Below are 23,172 nucleotides of genomic sequence, written 5' to 3'. Positions count from 1 at the left end.
TGAAAAAAATGGCCCCAACAGACACCTTATCTCCGTGTTCTCGCCTTCCCTCTGAATATCCTGCTGTCACGCCCTTCTTGTACGAGATCCCAATGTTATGCCCACCCATGTCGGCTGAGCTAGATACCAGACAATGGGCACCAGCAGCCAAGGGTAGTGGAAGCGAGGTCAGTGAATGGGTAGCCAAGTTTAAGCACTATACCCTTGGTTTTTCTTACAAGAATTGGTGTTTGTGCGCGCGTGTATATGTGTATATATATATATATTACAGTATATATGTACGTATATACATATAATATATATATATATATATATATATATATATATATATATATATATATATATATATATATATATATTTGTTGGTTATTTAATTATTATTTTCTCCCCACTTCTCTTTTTTATCTACTAACATTTTGCTCTGCATAAATATTGCTTAGCATATTGATAAATTTTTCTAAAAATTTTACAAATGATTGTTTTGCACAAATAAAACAACAACAACAACAAATAATAATAATAATAATAATAATAATAATAATAATAATAATAATAATAATAATATCACCCATGATGCCAGATCTCTCAATGAGACATTCGCGTCAGTGAAGGGTTCTTGACCTAAAATCAACAAAAATCTATTAAGGCTCCCAGCTGGCAATAAGTACTTCAAAAATATTCTGTAAAAGTCCAAGGCTTCAAGCGGTGAACTTCTGCAAAACTTCAAGGCTTCCAGCTATCACACAGTTCTGCAAATTGTCAAAGCATTCGGCTACTATTAAGTTATGCAAAAAATTCAAGACTCAGCTGCAATTAAGTTCTGCAAATGCTCTTGACTTCCAGCTCCCATATATTTCTACAAAGGTTAGAGAAATATAGCTTTTACAAAGGCTTACGGTTGCCAGTAACTTTTGAGTACGTTCAAGGTTTCCGGTTACTCTCAAGTTCTGTAAAAATTCAAGGCTTCCAGTTGCCCTCAATATCTGCAAAAAGATCAAGGCTGCCAATTGCCATCAAGTTCTGCAAAAGTTCAAGGCTTCCAGTTGCCCTCAAGTTCTGCAAAAGATCAAGGCTGCCAATTGCCATCAAGCTCGGCAAAAGTTCAAGGCTTCCAGTTGCCCCTAAGTTCTGTAAAAGTTCAAGGCTTCCAGTTGCTCTCAATTTCTGCAAAAGATCAAGGCTGCCAATTGCCATCAAGTTCTGCAAAAGTTCAAGGCTTCCAGTTGCCCTCAATTTCTACAAAAGTTCAGGGCTGCCAGTTGGCCTCAAGTTCTGCAAGAGTTCAAGGCTTCCAGTTGCCCTCAATTTCTACAAATGTTTAGGACTCCCAGTTGCCCTCAATTTCTACAAAAGTTCAAGGCTTCCAGTTGCCCTCAAGCACTGCAAAAGATCAAAGCTGCCAATTGCCATCAAGTTCTGCAAAAGTTCAAGGCTTTCAGTTGCCCTCAAGTTCTGCTAAAGTTCAAGGCTTCCAGTTGCCCTCAATTTCTACAAAAGTTCAAGGCTTCCAGTTGCCCTCAAGCACTGCAAAAGATCAAAGCTGCCAATTGCCATCAAGTTCTGCAAAAGTTCAAGGCTTTCAGTTGCCATCAAGTTCTGCTAAAGTTCAAGGCTTCCAGTTGCCCTCAAATTCTGCAAAAGTTCAAGGCATCCAGTTGCCCTCAAGCTCTGTAAAAGATCAAGTCTGCCAATTGCCATCAAGTTCTGTAAATGTTCAACTTTCAGTTGCCCTCAAGTTCTGCAAAAGTTCATGGCTTCCAGTTGCCCTCAAGTTCTGCAAAAGTTCAAGGCTTCCAGTAGCCCTGAAGTTCTGCAAAAGATCAATGCTGCTAATTGCCATCAAGTTCTGCAAAAGTTCAAGTTGCCCTTAAATTCTGTAAAGGTTCAAGACTTCCAGTTGCCCTCAAGTTCTGTAGAGGTTGAAGGCTTCCAGCTGCCCTCAAGTTCTGCAAAAGTTCAAGGTTTCCAGTTGCCCTCAAGTTCTGTAAAAGTTCAAGGTTTTACAGTTGCCCTCAAGCTCTGCAAAAGTTCATGGCTTCCAGTTGACCTCAAATCCTGCAAAAGTTCAAGGCTTCCAGTTGCAATCAAGTTCTGTAAAGTTCAAGGCTTCCAATTGCCCTAAAACTCTGCAAAAGATCAAGGCTGCCAACTGCCATCAACTTCTGCAAAAGTTCAAGGCTTCCAGTTGCCCTCAATTTCTACAAAAGTTTAGGGCTGCCAGTTGCCCTCAAGTTCTGCAAAAGTTCAAGGCTTCCAGTTGAACTCAAGTTCTGCAAAAGATCAAGGCTGCCAATTGCCATCAAGTTCTGCAAAAGATCAAGGCTGCCAATTGCCAACAAGTTCTGCAAAAGATCAAGGCTGCCAATTGCCAACAAGTTCTGAAAAAGTTCAAGGCTTCCAGTTGCCCTGAAGTTCTGCAAAAGTGCAAGGCTTCCAGTTGCCCTCAAGTTCTGCAAAAGATCAATGCTGCTAATTACCATCAAGTTCTGCAAAAGTTCAAAGCTTCCAGTTGCCATCAAGTTCTGTAGAAGTTCAAGGCTTCCAGTTGCCTTCAAGTTCTGCAAAAGTTCAAGGCTTCCAGTTGCCCTCAAGTTCTGCAAAAGATCAATGCTGCCAACTGCCATCAAGCTCTGCAAAAGTTCAAGGATTCCAGTTGCCCTCAAGTTCTGTAAAAGTTCATGGCTTCTAGTTGCCCTCAAGTTCTGTAAAAGTTCAAGGCTTCCAGTTGCCCTCAAGTTCTGCAAAAGATCAATGCTGCCAATTGCCATCAAGTTCTACAAAGGTCAAGGCTTCCAGTTGCCCTCAAGTTCTACAAAAGTTCAATGCTTCCAGTTAAGCCCTTTGTTGGCCAAGTCGGTTGAGCTTCAGACTGTCATTCGATGGGCCGGAGTTCAATTCCCGTGGCCGGCTGATGAAGAGTTAGAGGAATTTGTTTCTGGTGATAGAAATTAATTTCTTCCTATAATGTGGTTCGGATTCCACAATAAGCTGTAGGTCCCGTTGCTAAGTAACCAATTGGTTCTTAGCCACGTAAAATAAGTCTAATCCTTCGGGCCAGCCCTAGGAGAGCTGTTAATCAGCTCAGTGGTCTGGTAAAACTAAGATATACTTAACTTAATGCTTCCAGTTGCCCTCAATTTCTGCAAAGGATCAAGGCTTCCAGTTGACCTCAATTTCTACAAAAGTTCACGGCTGCCAGTTACCCTCAAGTTCTGCAAAAGTTCAAGGTTTTACAGTTGCCCTCAAGCTCTGCAAAAGTTCATGGCTTCCAGTTGACCTCAAATCCTGCAAAAGTTCAAGGCTTCCAGTTGCAATCAAGTTCTGTAAAGTTCAAGGCTTCCAATTGCTCTAAAACTCTGCAAAAGATCAAGGCTGCCAACTGCCATCAACTTCTGCAAAAGTTCAAGGCTTCCAGTTGCCCTAAATTTCTACAAAAGTTTAGGGCTGCCAGTTGCCCTCAAGTTCTGCAAAAGTTCAAGGCTTCCAGTTGAACTCAAGTTCTGCAAAAGATCAAGGCTGCCAATTGCCATCAAGTTCTGCAAAAGATCAAGGCTGCCAATTGCCAACAAGTTCTGCAAAAGATCAAGGCTGCCAATTGCCAACAAGTTCTGAAAAAGTTCAAGGCTTCCAGTTGCCCTCAAGTTCTGCAAAAGTGCAAGGCTTCCAGTTGCCCTCAAGTTCTGCAAAAGATCAATGCTGCTAATTACCATCAAGTTCTGCAAAAGTTCAAAGCTTCCAGTTGCCATCAAGTTCTGTAGAAGTTCAAGGCTTCCAGTTGCCTTCAAGTTCTGCAAAAGTTCAAGGCTTCCAGTTGCCCTCAAGTTCTGCAAAATATCAAGGCTGCCAATTGCCATCAAGTTCTGCAAAAGTTCAAGGCTTTCAGTTGCCCTCAAGTTCTGCAAAAGTGCAAGGCTTCCAGTTGCCCTATATTTCTACAAAAGTTCATGGCTTCCAGTTGCCCCCAAGTTCTGCAAAAGTTCAAGGCATCCAGTTGCCCTAAAGTTCTGCAAAAGATCAAGTCTGACAATTGCCATCAAGTTCTGTAAAAGTTCAAGGTTTCCAGTTGCCATCAAGTTCTGCAAAGTTCAAGGCTTCCAGTTGCCCTCAATTTCTGCAAAAGTTCAGGGCTGCCAGTTGCCCTCAAGTTCTACAAAAGTTCAAGGCTTCCAGTTGCCCTTAAGTTCTGTAAAAGTTCAAGGCTTCCAGTTGCCATCAATTTCTGCAAAAGATCAAAGCTGCCAATTGCCATCAAGTTCTACAAAAGTTCAAGGTTTCCAGTTGCCCTCAAGCACTGCAAAAGATCAAAGCTGCCAATTGCCATCAAGTTCTGCAAAGTTCAAGGCTTCCAGTTGCCCTCAATTTCTGCAAAAGTTCAAGGCTTCCAGTTACCTTCAAGTTCTGCAAAAGTTCAAGGTTTCCAGTTGCCCTCAAATTCTGCAAAAGATCAATGCTGCCAATTGCCATCAAGTTCTGCAAAAGTTCAAGGCTTTCAGTTGCCCTCAAGTTCTGCAAAAGTTCAAGGCTTCCAGTTGCCCTTAATTTCTACAAAAGTTCATGGCTTCCAGTTGCCCTCAAGTTCTGCAAAAGATCAATGCTGCTAATTGCCATCAAGTTCTGCAAAAGTTCAAGTTGCCCTTAAATTCTGTAAAGGTTCAAGACTTCCAGTTGCCCTCAAGTTCTGTAGAGGTTCAAGGCTTCCAGCTGCCCTCAAGTTCTGTAAAAGTTCAAGGTTTCCAGTTGCCCTCAAGTTCTGCAAAAGATCAATGCTGCCAATTGCCATCAAGCTCTGCAAAAGTTCAAGGATTCCAGTTGCCCTCAAGTTCTGTAAAAGTTCATGGCTTCTAGTTGCCCTCAAGTTCTGTAAAAGTTCAAGGCTTCCAGTTGCCCTCAAGTTCTGCAAAAGATCAATGCTGCCAATTGCCATCAAGTTCTACAAAAGGTCAAGGCTTCCAGTTGCCCTCAAGTTCTACAAAAGTTCAATGCTTCCAGTTAAGCCCTTTGTTGGCCAAGTCGGTTGAGCTTCAGACTGTCATTCGATGGGCCGGAGTTCAATTCCCGTGGCCGGCTGATGAAGAGTTAGAGGAATTTGTTTCTGGTGATAGAAATTAATTTCTTCCTATAATGTGGTTCGGATTCCACAATAAGCTGTAGGTCCCGTTGCTAAGTAACCAATTGGTTCTTAGCCACGTAAAATAAGTCTAATCCTTCGGGCCAGCCCTAGGAGAGCTGTTAATCAGCTCAGTGGTCTGGTAAAACTAAGATATACTTAACTTAATGCTTCCAGTTGCCCTCAATTTCTGCAAAGGATCAAGGCTTCCAGTTGACCTCAATTTCTACAAAAGTTCACGGCTGCCAGTTACCCTCAAGTTCTGCAAAAGTTCAAGGTTTTACAGTTGCCCTCAAGCTCTGCAAAAGTTCATGGCTTCCAGTTGACCTCAAATCCTGCAAAAGTTCAAGGCTTCCAGTTGCAATCAAGTTCTGTAAAGTTCAAGGCTTCCAATTGCCCTAAAACTCTGCAAAAGATCAAGGCTGCCAACTGCCATCAACTTCTGCAAAAGTTCAAGGCTTCCAGTTGCCCTCAATTTCTACAAAAGTTTAGGGCTGCCAGTTGCCCTCAAGTTCTGCAAAAGTTCAAGGCTTCCAGTTGAACTCAAGTTCTGCAAAAGATCAAGGCTGCCAATTGCCATCAAGTTCTGCAAAGATCAAGGCTGCCAATTGCCAACAAGTTCTGCAAAAGATCAAGGCTGCCAATTGCCAACAAGTTCTGAAAAAGTTCAAGGCTTCCAGTTGCCCTCAAGTTCTGCAAAAGTGCAAGGCTTCCAGTTGCCCTCAAGTTCTGCAAAAGATCAATGCTGCTAATTACCATCAAGTTCTGCAAAAGTTCAAAGCTTCCAGTTGCCATCAAGTTCTGTAGAAGTTCAAGGCTTCCAGTTGCCTTCAAGTTCTGCAAAAGTTCAAGGCTTCCAGTTGCCCTCAAGTTCTGCAAAATATCAAGGCTGCCAATTGCCATCAAGTTCTGCAAAAGTTCAAGGCTTTCAGTTGCCCTCAAGTTCTGCAAAAGTGCAAGGCTTCCAGTTGCCCTATATTTCTACAAAAGTTCATGGCTTCCAGTTGCCCCCAAGTTCTGCAAAAGTTCAAGGCATCCAGTTGCCCTAAAGTTCTGCAAAAGATCAAGTCTGACAATTGCCATCAAGTTCTGTAAAAGTTCAAGGTTTCCAGTTGCCATCAAGTTCTGCAAAGTTCAAGGCTTCCAGTTGCCCTCAATTTCTGCAAAAGTTCAGGGCTGCCAGTTGCCCTCAAGTTCTACAAAAGTTCAAGGCTTCCAGTTGCCCTTAAGTTCTGTAAAAGTTCAAGGCTTCCAGTTGCCATCAATTTCTGCAAAAGATCAAAGCTGCCAATTGCCATCAAGTTCTACAAAAGTTCAAGGTTTCCAGTTGCCCTCAAGTTCTGCAAAAGTTCAAAGCTTCTAGTTGCCCTCAAGTTCTGCAAAGTTCAAGGCTTCCAGTTGCCCTCAATTTCTGCAAAAGTTCAAGGCTTCCAGTTACCTTCAAGTTCTGCAAAAGTTCAAGGTTTCCAGTTGCCCTCAAATTCTGCAAAAGATCAATGCTGCCAATTGCCATCAAGTTCTGCAAAAGTTCAAGGCTTTCAGTTGCCCTCAAGTTCTGCAAAAGTTCAAGGCTTCCAGTTGCCCTTAATTTCTACAAAAGTTCATGGCTTCCAGTTGCCCTCAAGTTCTGCAAAAATTCAAGGCTTCCAGTGGCCCTCAAGTTCTGCAAAAGATCAAGTCTGCCAATTGCCATCAAGTTCTGTAAAAGTTCAAGGTTTCCAGTTGCCATCAAGTTCTGCAAAGTTCAAGGCTTCCAGTTGCCCTCAATTTCTGCAAAAGTTCAGGGCTGCCAGTTGCCCTCAAGTTCTGCAAAAGTTGAAGGCTTCCAGTTGCCCTCAATTTCTGCAAAAGATCAAAGCTGCCAATTGCCATCAAGTTCTGCATAAGTTCAAGGCTTCCAGTTGCCCTCAAGTTCTGCCAAAGTTCAAAGCTTCTAGTCGCCCCCAAGTTCTGCAGAGTTCAAGGCTTCTAGTTGCCCTCAATTTCTGGAAAAGTTCACGGCTGCCAGTTGCCCTCAAGTTCTGCAAAAGTTCAAGGCTTCCAGTTGCCCTCAAGTTCTGCAAAAGTTCAAGGCTTCCAGTTGCTCTCAAGTTCTACAAAAGTTCAAGGCTTCCAGTTGCCCTTAAGTTCTGTAAAAGTTCAAGGCTTCCAGTTGCCCTCAAGTTCTGTAAAAGTTCAAGGCTTCCAGTTGCCCTCAAGTTCTGTAAAAGTTCAAGGCTTCCAGTTGCTCTCAAGTTCTGCAAAAGATCAAGGATTCCAGTTGCCCTCATCTCTGCAAATGTTCAAGGCTTCTGGCTACCATTAAGTTCTTGAAAAGTTCAAGGTTTCTGGTAGCCATTACGTGCTAGACGGGTTGAAGGCTTTCAGCTACCATAAGGTTCTACAAAAGTTCGATGTTTCCAGTTGCCATACACTCTGATATTTCAGATGCCATCAAGTTCTGGAAAAGTTCAAGTCTTCTAACAGCCACTAAGTTCTTTAAAAGTGCAAGGCTTCCAACAACCACTGAGGTCTGGAAAACTTGAAGGCTTCCAGATGCCACTAAATCCTGCAAAAATTCAAAGGCTTTTGCATGTCACTAAGTTCTGCAAAAGTAAAAGGCCCCCAGATGGCATTAAGTTGTGCAAAGATCAAGGCTTTCAGCTGCCATTAAGTTGCGCAAATTAAAAAATCTAAATTGTTATATTAAAAAACAGAATAAAACCGATTCATGGAAGCCAACAACGGGTGCCAAACAATGTTGCCATGGAAGCCCCCATGCCCACCCGAAGAGGGTCATGGGCTGGCAATGCTATTCTCCCTAAAAAGAATGTTTAGAAACTTAAAACAGGCATTCAAAGCTTGACGAGTTCAGTAATAAGTCACAAAAAAGAGCTCACACTCACACAGTGAGTGAAGCTTCCAAGACTCATACATGTACAGAAAGGGGTCATGTGAGGTCACAACCGCAGGAAGAGCGACAAGAGGAAATTCCTGTGGCCCTCAAACCTGCCAAGATAACTCCCCCGCCCCGCTCCCCACCAAACCACTCCCCTTCACCACCTTTCCACCACCCCACCCCACCCAGGCTGTCGTCTCCGATGCTTCTAAACTTCTCAGGTCTTGAGCTCATTAAAAACCCATTAAAAAAATGAACGAAGCAAAATATCAACGATAATAAAAATGGGGTAACAAAGGTTAAAATTACTCAAGCGAGTGAAGTTGGTATAAGAGAAAAATTAAATAAATAAAAGGAATAAGGGAATTAAGACGAGTTTTCCCGTTACGGACAGTCAACAAGTGCGCCATAACAGGTTTAGAAAACTGACAAAATAAATAATACCCACAAAAAAAACTTGAAAAAACCATACTGTATTGTACATACCAGAGGGATGAAGAACAAACTTGATAAAAAAAAAAAAAAAACGCACACAGAACGCATAGACCAAGGCAATTAAAACCGACCGTAAAATCTAATTAACAGACACACATACACACACACACACACACACAAATCGCACAAAACAACGACACTTTATCCATACAGTTACTTACTTTCACTGACAAATGCAACAGCTCTGAATAACAAAAACAAAACAATAAAAACAGCATAAAACAAAGCATTAGCTCACAGAGACGGCAATCGACAGAAACTCAAACACACACAATGAACAGCATGACCAATCTTCCTACACAAGGACATGAAGAGCATCTTTCAAGAAGAAGCAGCGAGAGAGAGAGAGGGGGGGGGGGCCGGGGGAGGAAGGCGCGCCGTGGGGTAGAGATGAGAACTGACTCAGGGAGCAGGAAGACATAAAAGACAAAGTAAAAAAAAAAAAAATAAAATAAAAAAAGCAGACCATCTTCTGGAGCAGAAGAAATTTTACTTCCAAATAGAAGGGAGGTGTGTGTGTGGATAAGTTTGGTATAGGGTATGGGTATGGGGTAGGGTCCTAAACAGGTCCACTGCATTTGCATTTCTGGGCAGGACTGTCTAACCTTATGACGTCACTTCGTGATTTCATAATCATGTGATAACAAGGCCACACTATTTTTTTAAGCTAGTCTGTAAAACCCAGAGGCCTATAAGTTTTTCCATAATTTGGTAATTCCATAATTTGGTAATATAGTGTATAACACTATCATTCTTTCTAACATTGGGTAAAACAGTTTATAACCCTATAAATCTGTCCAATATGGGGTAATATAGTATATAATACAATAATTCTTTTTAAGATTGGATAATACAGTTTATAACAATATAAATCTTCTCAGTATTGGATAATATAGTGACTGATACTATAAATCTATCCAATATAGGGTAATATAGTGTATAATGCTCTAATTTTTTCCAACATGGGGCCATACAGTGAAAAACACTATGACTCTTTCCAATATGGGGTAATACAGTGTAAAACACTATGACTCTTTCCAATATGGGGTAATACAGTGTAAAACACTATGACTTTCTTTCCAGTGTGGGGTAATACAGTGTAAAACACTATGACTCTTTCCAATATGGGGTAATACAGTGTAAAACACTATGACTCTTTCCAATATGGGGTAATACAATGTAAAACACTATGACTCTTTCTTTCCAATCTGGGGTAATACAGTGTAAAACACTATGACTCTTTCCAATATGGGGTAATACAATATAAAACACTATGACTCACTCTTTCCAATGTGGGGTAATAAAGTGTAAAACACTATGACTCTTTCCAATATGGGGTAATACAGTGTAAAACACTATGACTCTTTCCAATATGGGGTAATACAATGTAAAACACTATGACTCTTTCTTTCCAATCTGGGGTAATACAGTGTAAAACACTATGACTCTTTCCAATATGGGGTAATACAATATAAAACACTATGACTCACTCTTTCCAATGTGGGGTAATACAGTGTAAAACACTATGACTCTTTCCAATATGGGGTAATACAGTGTAAAACGCTATGACTCTTTCTTTCCAATGTGGGGTAATACAGTGTAAAACACTATGACACTTTCCAGTACGAGGTAATACAGTGTAAAACACTATGACTCTCTCTAATATGGGTTAATACAGTGTCAAACACTATGACTTTCTTTCCAATGTGGGGTAAAACACTATGACTCTTTCCCATGTGGGGTAATCCAGTGTAAAACACTATGACTCTTTCCCATGTGGGGTAATCCAGTGTAAAACACTATGACTCTTTCCAACATGGGGTAATACAGTGTGAAACACAATGACTCTTTCCAACATGGGATACAGTGTACAACACTATGACTCTTTCCAAAATGGGGTAATATAGTGTAAAACACTAGGATTCTTTCTAATGTGGTGTAATACATTGTAAAACACTATGACTCTTTCTAATGTGGTCAATACAGTGTAAAACACTATGACTCTTTCCATTGTGGTGTAATACAGTGTAAAACACTATGACTCTTTCCAATGTGGGGTAATACAATGTAAAACAATATGACTCTTTCTAATGTGGGGTAATACAGTGTAAAACACTATGACTCTTTCTAATGTGGTGTAATACAATGTAAAACACTATGACTCCTTCTAATGTGGTGCAATACAGTGTAAAACACTATGGCTCTTTCCAATATGGGGTAATACAGTGTAAAAGACTATGACTCTTTCTTTCCAATGTGGGGTAATACAGTGTAAAACACTATGACACTTTCCAGTACGAGGTAATACAGTGTAAAACACTATGACTCTCTCTAATATGGGTTAATACAGTGTAAAACACTATGACTCTCTCTAATATGGGTTAATACAGTGTCAAACACTATGACTTTCTTTCCAATGTGGGGTAAAACACTATGATTCTTTCCCATGTGGGGTAATCCAGTGTAAAACACTATGACTCTTTCCAATGTGGGGTAATGCAGTGTCAAACACTATGACTCTTTCCAACATGGGATACAGTGTACAACACTATGACTCTTTCCAAAGTGGGATAATACAGTGTAAAACACTATGATTCTTTCTAATGTGGTGCAATACATTGTAAAACACTATGACTCTTTCTGATGTGGTGCAACACAATGCAAAACACTATGACTTTTTCCAATGTGGTGTAGTACACTGTAAACACTATGACTCTTTCCAATGTGAGGTAATACAATGTAAAACAATATGACTCTTTCTAATGTGGGCTAATACAGTGTAAAACACTATGACTCTTTCTAATGTGGTGTAATACAATGTAAAACACTATGACTCCTTCTAATGTGGTGCAATACAGTGTAAAACACTATGACTCATTCCAATGTGGGGTAATACAATGTAAAACACAATGACTCTTTCTAATATGGGGTAATAAAGTGTATAACACTATGAATCCTTCCAATATGGGGTAATGCTGTACAACCCTCTACCAAGTGTGTCTTCATATAATTGATGGTTACAAAATTGGTTTTTTCCTTCCAGTATTATTTGATTGAAAATGAGTTTGTACTGCTGAACAGTTTTACCTTTTGCTGGCATTATTTATGGGACGCATATATTCAAAAGGGAATATGCCCAAAAAGACTATTATTATGCAAAGTTATAGGTTAGATAATTCCTAGTCAGTTCTAAAGGAATCATTTAAGTGAGTACGCCAGTGTAAACTATTACACCAAGAGTGAAATGTACCTTACTATTATGAATTTATTTTATCGTTATCATCATTATAAATGAAGGTTTATGATCGTGCAAGTGAGGCGAGTGTTTAAAGATAATTTATTCTACATCTATGAAGGCTAGATAATATTAGTAATCTGCTGAGTAAGTTTTCACGTAAATATACATTATATATTATATATATATATATATATATATATATATATATATATATAATATATATATATATATATATATATATATATATATATATAATGTTTGTATTTGTTTGTGTCAGATTATATACCTTTTATCTATCCATCTCTCTCTCTCTCTCTCTCTCTCTCTCTCTCTCTCTCTCTCTCTCTCTCTCTCTCTCTCTCTCTCTCTCTCTCTATATATATATATATATATATATATATATATATATATATATATATATATATATAAAACAACAGATGTTCTTTTACACGTTAAGACCTCTACTGCTCAGTAATTTCTTAATAAGACAAGTCTTATAAAATGTATTTTTTTCTTTTCAGGGCTTAACTTCTCGCCAGTAACGTGAGTACCTTATAAAACCTCGTCTATAACAATACTGACATATCAATTAAAGAAACAGATTTAACGAGCAGCATATCATATAATATATTCATAATGTAAGTGCGTAAGTTTACACGTGCGTGTCTGTGTTACGTAAGGGCGATTGATATTCAGCTCACGTCTGTACGAAGCTGCAAAAAAATAAATAAATAAATAGTAAAAGCTAAAGCCACACACCGACCCTGTTTTTTCTTCTTAAGTTTTATGATGAGAATAACAGTTTTTAAATCCTGGGAGAAAAACATAAAAAATAGATGTATAAACAGGACATAAATATGAAGTATACAGTTATTCTGTAACATCTCCGAGGGAAATTATTATTATTATTATTATTATTATTATTATTATTATTATTATTATTATTATTATTATTATATTAACAAAGCAAACTAGACTCCCAAGTTTAAATATTTAGGAAACAAAATTACAAGTAAATAAAGAGTAACTCAGCCCCCCGCCCCAAAAGAAAAAAAACCCTACATAAATAAACAGATAAACACCAACACAGGTTATTAAAACTGATGCGACGTCGTTGGCGCTTCGAACCAGTGATAAAACTCCCTTACTCGACGCGAGAGTACAGCTCACATTACGAGGATTAAAAACGTACCCAGAGTACTTAGCTCAGATGCGCCCGTCTATTTCTGAACGCGCTAACGAGATGAAACAGCCCAGCGACCCATAACTGTTATATAACTCCCCAGCTCGAGATGCGTAACAGTTACACCGCTCTTCATTTTGAGGTGCTACTTAGCTCGTCATCTTTCAATCTCTTGAGAAGCTGCGTCTCGTTACGTAACGTCTATCGTCCTCGACAAAGGCGTTTGAGAAACAGCACTGTGTCCAGATGATATGGGTGGCCGAGAATGGGGTTATATCTCAGTGCTCTTTGCTTATAGGTAATGTCAGTGTTGTTTCTTTTATATCTTAAATCTCATTTGGTTGATAAGACTTATAAAGGTTACGTGATGCCACATGAAATATGCTGGCAGTTAATGAGTTAACATTTTACCTCTGATGTTTGCTCACTTCTTCCTGTGAACCACTGCCGTTCAGATTAGACTTGAATAGTGTTGGTCACCTGGCTTCAGTAACGGGTCTTCGGTGTTTGGCATTAATGGTCGGTAACCATCCGAGTAATGACCAGACCAAACATTGCTCAAGTGATTGAAAAGACTTTCCACATAATAATAATAATAATAATAATAATAATAATAATAATAATAATAATAATAATAATAATAATAATAATAAATCGAAATCTATACAAGACCGACTTAAACACACAAAGTTAATACAAAAATTGTTCCTACTTTTAATAAAAAAAAATTTTTTTAAGAAAACCTGTATTTCCGCAATAATCAACTAAAAAATAACAGATCTTCAAATAACGATTATATTAACACTAAAACATAAATAAAAAACAATTCACTAAGAACAATATAAAAGAAAACAGTGCTACATTTTCAGAAGAAACAATAAAAAAAAACACAGGCTATCTAATTCTCATAAACCAATCAGAAAGTCCATCGGAACCGCAACAGCACAAAGGCTCATTAAGGCTAATTACCGTCTGAAATTAACGACCACGGACTTAATAGACGCTGAAAAGGGGCTGTTTGGCGAACTGTTATCACCAGGCAACATTAATTACACCGCTTGTAATTTACGGGCAGTGAGCAAGTCATACAAAAAAACCAGCCTGATTTGATTTCTGCAATGCTGCTTAGAAAAGGTTGTGTTTAGTGCTACCTTTAATATAGTCTACACGACTGTATTTCGATTCTAAACAAATTTATCACCTGGCATTCACTGGTCACCAGTCTGCGTACTGACCAAACTCACTGATCGCAAAACCAAGCGGTGAATTAACCAAAAGAAATAATTGATTATTATTACATGACTTTCCCTTGGAAGTAAGTCTAAACAAAGTTGTATAAACAAATAATTCCCATTATATTTGTATAACACTAACTTTAACATCAAACCAGTCACTCTCCCGTCCACATATTCTTACATAGACTCCATTTACATCGCAGAAACTTGTGATGATTTTATGGGAATATTTATAAACTGCAACCAACGTTATTTAATGAACACCAATCAATAAATATTAAGTCTCTGAAGAAAAGATTAAAATACAAAGTGTTCGAGAGATCATGTGGCATACCACTGTCGACTTTACTCTTGATAAACAATATACATAAAAATGAAGATAAACTTGAAAATAAATTTGGAGTGTACAAGGTATGACAGGGCTTATGTATTATAGCAATGAAAAACTCTATCTATAATTGTAGTATAGCAATGCATATTTCTATCTTTCAATAATAAGCAATAAATATTTAAAATATTTTAAAAATTTGAAGAAAAAGATTCAAAACATTTCGCGCAACATAAGCATAGCAATTTTATTTTGAATTACAAACGATATCAAAAGAAAGACATCTTTTGGTGTAAAAAGTGCGCTAATCTACTTTCTTTTTATTAAGAACGTAAATTTAACACTTCTGGAAATATGTTTGAAAAGAAATTATGCCAAAGGCATCCCCAACTGGGTCGACCTTGCCAGAGCAAAAACAGCTGCGGAATTAGGTCAAGGTTACATACGAGAGAGAGAGAGAGAGAGAGAGAGAGAGAGAGAGAGAGAGAGAGAGAGAGAGAGAGAGAGAGAGAGAGAGAGAAACGTACCCAAGGAATAAAAACTTGGAGTATATGGTTACAACCCAACAGACAGACAGAATTGGACAATGAGACATATGGTTTAAGGAGACAGCTGCTAACGAACTGAGAGAGAGAGAGAGAGAGAGAGAGAGAGAGAGAGAGAGAGAGAGAGAGAGAGAGAGAGAGAGAGAGAGAGAGCACACAACCCGTGAGAATGCAGCGTAGAAAGGTTGTCATGAAAAAAAAGTAAAAACAAAAAAAAACTGTACTGTATCCTGTTTGCACTGATGAGCTTGCTAGGTCACCAAACTGACTCTTTGACCGGGGGCCAGTTTTTTTCTGTTATTGGCGACGCGTTTCGTTAAGAAGGATGCAACTGCTGCTGCTTCAAATTCAGATTGGCAACAACGGCTACAGAAAACAATGAATATATCACAGTTATTATATAATTTCTCTTTTTTATCTCGCAGACTGACGCCAAAACAATTAAGATCATCAATATCAATCCTTTTCCTAGAAGCAAACTACATTAATGTGCAAAATTTTCTTGATAACAAATCATCGTATTGAACTACACCAACAAAATATGAATAATCTAATACCAAATCTTTTATTAGAAGCAAATATCTAAATGGATAAAGTGCAAAATGGTTTTCTTGACGACAAATCATCATATTGAACTACACCACTGTTAGTGAATCACTTAAAATGGCCACTAATGAATGTTTCTCCAACTTGCATTAAAAATATTCAGCATTACTCAACATATCCTGTCAGCTCGTGCGTAATAAAAAGCAGTTACTAGTGAAAAACCCCACGAGTTATTTGGTGCAGTTAAAATATAAAACTTCGTTGGCGAAGTTAAAATGTAAATCTTCGTTGGCGAAGTTAAAAATATATAACACTTCGTTGGCGAAGTTAAAATATAAAACTTCATTGGCGAAGTTAAAATATGAAACTTCGTTGGAGAAGTTAAAATGTAAATCTTTGTTGGCGAAGTTAAAATATAAAACTTCGTTGGCGAAGTTAAAATGTGATTCTTTCAATTAGGAGGCGAATATCGAGACCTTTAAAATAGATGAGAGAAGTTGTCAAGCAAGTTTGGGAGCAAAACATCACACTTAACTTTTTTGCCTTGATTTGGTTGCATTGTTCTTCAGGTTTACGTTTGATTAAGTTAATTTATCTTGAATTTAATATTTATCTTAGGCTTTCTGCTTCATACTTAAATGCCTGCGACCGAAAAAAAACAAATGAAAAATGCAACGTAAAAAGACAACGTAAGCGTCACTCGTAATAAAGAAAATGAGTTTTCCAAATTTGGCTTCTATTCCTCCTGGTTAAAAGGACACCGAGGTTGGTATTCAGCCCGTTATAACACCCAGAAGAATTGTACGTAATCAGAATTGATAAGAACTTAATTATAATTTATTTGATGTTACAAGTACCTACATGGGCCAATTCCAGGTGCGATTTCACTCGAGGCTGAATACATTGATTCTCACCGAAGTGATGTAATATATACTGTAAGTGTATATATAATTAATATATATATATATATATATATATATATATATATATATATATATGTGTGTGTGTGTGTGTGTGTGTGTGTGTGTGTGTGTATGTATGTATGTATGTATATATATATATATATATATATATATATATATATATATATATATATATATATATATATATATATATATATATATATATATATATATATATCACATACGCACACATACATAATATATATTACATCACTTCGATGAGAATCAGAGTACTCAGTCTCGAGTCATACCGGTTGACCTGGACTGCTGAATCGTGGACGAATCCCTATACAGACAACTTCCGCAGTTTCAGACAGTTCATATACAAGACACAAAGGTTCATCAGCCGGTCGTCAAACCTCTTTGCGCGCACAGACAGACACATTGATCTACCGCGCACGAAATTCCGATCTCTGCCTCTTATAACTTTCAAATGACATGCTCTTTTTCAATACATGTCTGCACCATCTCAAAACGCTCTATCAGTCCAGCTTGGTAGTTAATCTTTTTACTGCTACTTATGCTTGTCTCCACATTTCCCTCCCATCAGTTAAAGTTAGCCATGATCATGCGCCTGGAACCGCTATAGGTGCCAACAACACAGGCTACCATCGGCGGTGGATGAAAGTTTCATGGGCCGCAGCTGAGTTTCATGGGCCGTGTCTGAGAGTTCCATGCAGCATTATACTCTGTACAGAAAACTCGACTGTGCTACAGAAACTTCTGTGCATTTTTTACTTGTTTTTTCTTAAAGTCACACTTAATTTCCCAAAGGGAGAGCTGGCTCAACCGTCTTAACTTTTACCTTCACACCTGGGCTCCTATAAGACACTCAAAGCTTCTTCCCAATCTTTAGCACGCCTCCTGCTTCCTTCCTTGCTTCACCCGTTCTGCGACACTTACTGCACATTCTCACATATATTTCCTGGAGTATGGTGGCTCTACAGAAACTAGAGACAAAGGTTACTGACATGCACAAGCTTTACCTGCTGATGGTTTAAAACAAATTCAGGAAACTTCTGTAGTATTAACCAATTCACTGACCTACGCAGGTTTGTTAATAGCACGTTTAACCCCTCAAAAGAGACACTGGTCCACTTACATGTATCTGACATCTAGCCCTTCTCGCTCACATTTCAAAATTATTAACTTTTCGCAACAACTAACATCATCCAATCCGTCTTTTTACCTACGCTGAGCTTTAACCATGTTAATTATGGGAATCTGGAAGTAAAATATAATTGGAAATGGCAGAATAAGGGAAGACGCAAGTCACAGAACGGGCGAAAAAGCAAGAAAATTAGCAAAAGCGTCTGAAAAAGGAACTTGGAAGAGAGTAAGTGTGTATGGAAGCCAAGATTGGGACGGATGAAGCAATTACTGAGCCAAGTCTCCTCTAGGGAAGTGCAGTGTGGCTGTTACGTTCTGAAAGAAGGAAAAAAGGTAGGAGCTTTTGCATCGCCTGCATAAATTTAGTTGCCCAAATATGGACTGACGAGCTTTAAAAATTTGCAAATACACACAAACACACACACGCTTTGCACTGCCTGCATAGAATCTGTGGCGTAAAGGACTGGCAATCTTTGAAAATTCACAAATACACACACACACACACATACACATACCCCCCCCCGCCCCACACACACACACACACAAGCAAGCGTTCAGAATCAAATAACCTGCTGGCACTTTCAACGACGTCTTCACTTTTTACCAACTTTCGCCCGCGGGCCGAATTCGTTCGCCTGTGCTCCAAATTTAGCTCAGAATTATGACTGCACACACGTCGTCCTTTTTCGGTGGCTGCTGATGGCACTTAAGCGTCATCTTACTTGTAGTTTTCCTGCTTTTGATTTTTCTCTTCTTTTTGTCTCGGTATTTTCACTCGCGATGTTTTATTCACGTTTTGTTATGCATGGTGGTTATATGGATTGCGTCTCATTATTTTTCAACATGTTTTTATGCGATGTACTTTTATTGCCTAACACTATTTACTGGAAAGGTTTTAATCCGCTCTTTATTTCTTTAGCCAGAACGTCACAGCTGCTGAGTTGCCAAAGGGTTACTTTTAGATCATTTTATTTTTATGGGCATAGATTTCATACCTTCAAAATGCTAAGGCATTTTGCGCAAGTAATCCAACTGTAAATATATTTCTATGTTCATAAAAAAGTAGGAAAATCTATTCTGTAAGTCTACAATACGCAAGAATTTAACTATAACATAGGCCTAATCTAAGCAAGGTTGTGTTTGATTTTAAGACTACTACTGTCAAATATCTTTCTATATATATCTTCTTCACCTCTATTCTTGAGACGTGCTGCTTAATTTAAAAAGAAAAATCTTGAAAACATCAATTTTAATATCCACTGCTGGATAAACTGCAGAAGTATCACGTAGTCCAATATCAGATATGGTTATCTCTTTTACGGTTAAACCGCCGAAATGTTTCTCTGGCTGAAGCTCTGCTAGGTTTAGCAGAGGCCGTCATGCTATCATTATTTTTCAATCTAGTTTCTTTTCTTTTGTTACATAGATACGCTTTGACTCATTTGGAATCATTAGAGTTAATAACATGAAAAATGAGATAATAGGCTGAGAGAGTGGAAACTAGACTGAAAATGTGGAATATATGTTTTAAAGGAAAGCATGCCACAGTACCATAGACAACAGAGCTTGTAGACAGACCACTTATGGCCGACAGCAACTTCTTGTTTAGCTCGGTTTTTATTTTGATGAACTCGGTCTGGGCTAACTCCAGGGCAGTAGGTTGTCCACTCCATTCATTTAAAAGAGAAAAACCACCTTTCCCATCAAATTACTGTTTCCTTTTTCCAAAGGGGGGAAAACTTTTTAAGAGTTTCCAACGGAAACATCGCCCGAGCAGCTGCAGTTTTCCCTCCGACAGAGCAGCTCGTCTTCGGAACATGCACTGAGGTTACGTTAGCCTTGGGCCAAGGAGATTTCTGCGGCTTTTAAACCAAGAGGCAAATGACTTCTCAATACCAGCCCGAGCTTCGAGACGACCATCTGCGCGTGCTCGCTCGCTCGCTCTCCTCTCTCTCTCTCTCTCTCTCTCTCTCTCTCTCTCTCTCTCTCTCTCTCTCTCTCTCTCTCTCTAGGTTTGTACAGATGCGAATCTAAGCGTGCATATTTGCATCCATCAGCGGCAAAGAACATGTACTGTAGTGTATGTATGTATCTGCTTCGCTTTCAAGGTTTACGAAGCATCACCCCATTTATAGAAAACAGCTGCGTATTTGTGCAACCAATTTAAATACAAATTAATAAAAAAAAACTCTTCTGATCAACTTATTTGCAATGAAACATAGAACACACATTCGAAAGGAAAACGAAGTCCATCTCCTCGTAGAAGAAATGAAGAAAAACACAGCCGTTCCCGAAGGCTTACAAACCACCGCACCTGAGAGTTTCAGGAGGCTACAGAACTTCCACCTCGGAAGAGGCTGGAATAAAGCATTCGAGTTTTATTCTCCCTGGGCGTCTTTTGACTAGTCTGGCTAGTTTTTCCACGGAGCAGCCTTAATTCTACTCCCCAGTACCAATATGTGTGTCATTTATGCGTCATTTCCACTCTTAGTAACTCCCAGCCAAACTTATGCGCCGAGGCGCACGGCCACACCAAACAGTACTATCCGAAGCGGTGGCATGATTGGGTATAATATTATTGAAAAGGTAATTTACGGTGACTGGTGCCCAGGTAAACCACTTTTTTTTCGTGCACTTCGCAAATGAACATGAAAAGCTAGACCTATCTGTCCAGAGAGCGTGTTGCTTCTTTGGCTAAACCGCTAAACCAAACGCAATCAGCGGAAAGAGTGGCATTTACGGACACAATTCAATGCAGATATGTTAATCCCAAGGTCTAACAGCTAAGCTAAGCATTATTTGTTTTTTCTTCTGGTTTTTACTCGTAAATAACCTGAATATGCCGTAGCGGCGAACTTCAAGTCTTCCATGAACCGGAGGGCGGCCCGAAATCCAGAGGAAGAGCCACAAGAAGATTGGCGAAGAAGTTCTACAGTAGTAGGCCCAGGGGAGGACGATGATGACGACGACGACGCCGAACGACGTATCCTTCCGCCAAGCCGTTGCGGTAGGATATCATATGAGCTTCTGCAACTGCAATGAGCGGTGCAACTTGTCAACAGCGGTGTGTGTGTGTGCTAGCGCGCAGGAGCGCCTCAAAGCCACTTGTGGAGGGGAAAAGGGGTAGGTGGTGGTTGGGTGGTGGAAGGTGGAGGAAGTTGGAACGTGGCGTCCACAAGTCAGTCTTAGACGAATCGTCGGGCCGACACCATCACACCAGCTTACGTCACACCGAAGGCTCTCTATACTGTGCTAGTCCCCTCTGAAGTACTTTCGGTAGAAAGCGCCTTCTTCTCTTTTCCTCGTGAAAGTGTAAAACTCAACCGAAAATCAAACAGAATTGGTAACGGTTGTTCTGTGAATAATCATCCCGTTAGCGTTCGATATCAATCAGCGGTGTTATAGCCATTTTTATTTTCTCGATCGAGTGTGTCACCAGCAAGACAGGAGGGGGAGGAGGAGGACGTCATTTGACAAAAATCATGACATCACTACATTCGCCTGTAAGGAGAGGCTGAGTGGACACCACATCTTGGAAGCTGTAAATCTTGCGAGATAACTAATTATCAGTGCGTGCCGGAGTTTTTTACGTTTGGAAATTAAATCGTTCTGAAAATCCTCAAGTCATCATTGAAAAAACAATAAATAAAACACCAAATATCTAGGGAAAGTGAGAAAAAGCAAACTATAGTGCCTGATACGTGTGCATCTTGAGTGAAAGACATAAATTATAAAAGGGAAAAATAGAAAAAATCTTGGATGAAAATCGCTCCAGATCCCAAATTTATAACAATGTGAATCGTACATAGCATTTAAAAGTTAGCTAAGAGACATCCCGTTAGCGGAATTTGTAGCAAAATATTGACGAGAGAAAGCGGAAGTCTTTGGGTTGGTCCCAATATTCTGACAGTGGGAGATTTGACGAGACAGAAAAAAAAAAAAACAGATAAAAATGACCTGGCTTACCTGACGCAATTTATAAGTTTAGGTGTAAGAATATTTTTTAATTGCAACATTCTACGTCCTCTTCTGTGATATAAATATAAATACAAGGTAAGGGAAGTTTTTAGTTTCTTGAAGAAAATTATTTATGTACCGTTATGTATGCACACACACAATATATATATATATATATATATATATATATATATATATATATATATATATATATATATATATATATATATATATATATATATATATATATATACAAAATGCATGATTATGCACGCACAAATATTATATATATATATATACTGTATATATATATATATATATATATATATATATATATATATATATATATATATATATATATATATATATATAATTAGAACAGTACCCTACTTTTAACATGTGTCCTACAGCTTACGAAAAAAGGAAGCGCCAATCATCATTATTTTCAACGTAAACCACCAATCTCGTTCAGCACTGTCATTCCTTAAGTAAAAAAAGAAAAAAACTGACCTCGTATTTGACACACTATTCCTTAAGTGACGACACAATTTCTTCTTTCCGATTCGTTAAAGCAAAAAAGAAAAAAGCCCACCAGGTGAAACTGTAATTTCAGAGTCACAAAATTATTACGTAACAAATGTTACGCAACACACGGGTCTCTTTCAAGACAAAACATTTTCGTTTTTAAGTATAGAAACTAGTTCAGTAAATCCGAAATTTACGGAGGGGGAGAGAGAGACAGAGAGAGAGAGAAAATGATAAGTCTTAAATACAGTAATTTCTCAAGTGCAAAAACCGCAATTTGCTTCTTTTAAAGCATTTTAAGTAATGGGTACAGATAAAAAAACACAAGTAATTTAGCAAGCACGTAAAAGGCCACTTGGCAACATGCAGTTTTTCAACATTAACGCATTAAGTAAAATGGTGTCAGTTTCAGAGTTAAGTAATTTTTGCAGTGTCGACTACAAACTTGACTTTATTGATTGAACAGTAAAAAACTGTAACTTTTAAAAACCGGAATCATATTAGTATAATAAATTATTTTTGTTTTAATTCAAGGCAAAATACTGGAACTTTCAGAGTAATCTATAAAATTTAAAAAAATTGCTTCGGTGATTTCAACAGTACCTAGATGGTAATCCTTCGGTTTATCGACTCGCTGACATAATTTTGCTGCCTTACATGGACATGCTGTGGTTACTTCACCAGCTTCTCTGTGCTCGCAATTCCCTACAACCCTCCCTTTTCCACGAGGCAAGATTCTCGCTCTCTTTCTTAAGGGTCAGAGTGAAGATAAAAATACTACGAGGAGGTAATAGCAATACAGAACTAAAACTCATTACGCAACTTGTCTGCAAGACAAGTTGCCCAACACTCATAAAAACGAAGCAAAAAAAGGAGATAACAAAGACACGAAAAGTAATTTAACAAACAAATATCAACAAAGAGAGACACCAAAGTAAGAATGAAGAAAGCAGAGTCTGGGAAAACGAGGAAGCTCCAAAGCAGTAGTACAAGCTTGACTTATTAGCATCGGCGTCAGGAGCCTACCAATGCCTGGAGGACATTCGCCTTGTTTGTAAGGCGA

The 23,172-nt window shown here is 38.6% G+C and overlaps 1 protein-coding gene and 1 long non-coding RNA gene across 5 annotated transcripts in view; one reads left to right on the top strand and one right to left on the bottom strand.

Annotated features, from left to right (window-relative positions):
• Positions 1 to 23,172, bottom strand: part of LOC136829875 (uncharacterized) — a 304,668-nt gene that overhangs the window by 225,864 nt on the left and 55,632 nt on the right. The gene's annotated exons all lie outside the window — the stretch shown is intronic.
• Positions 1 to 23,172, top strand: part of LOC136829873 (uncharacterized) — a 231,531-nt gene that overhangs the window by 164,319 nt on the left and 44,040 nt on the right. For 2 of the 4 annotated variants that reach the window (XM_067088933.1, XM_067088932.1), the window contains exon 3: positions 12,240 to 12,261. The exons of 1 other annotated variant lie outside the window; for it this stretch is intronic. The gene's annotated coding sequence lies outside the window, so the exon portion shown is untranslated. Of the gene's footprint in view, positions 1 to 12,239; positions 12,262 to 20,776; positions 21,681 to 23,172 lie in introns of those variants that run through there. One more of the 4 variants, XM_067088935.1, reaches the window with a different exon arrangement.

Source organism: Macrobrachium rosenbergii, chromosome 45 (genome assembly GCF_040412425.1).
Source record: "Macrobrachium rosenbergii isolate ZJJX-2024 chromosome 45, ASM4041242v1, whole genome shotgun sequence".
NCBI lineage: Eukaryota > Metazoa > Arthropoda > Malacostraca > Decapoda > Palaemonidae > Macrobrachium > Macrobrachium rosenbergii.
This window is presented reverse-complemented; position numbering and strand designations above follow the sequence as displayed.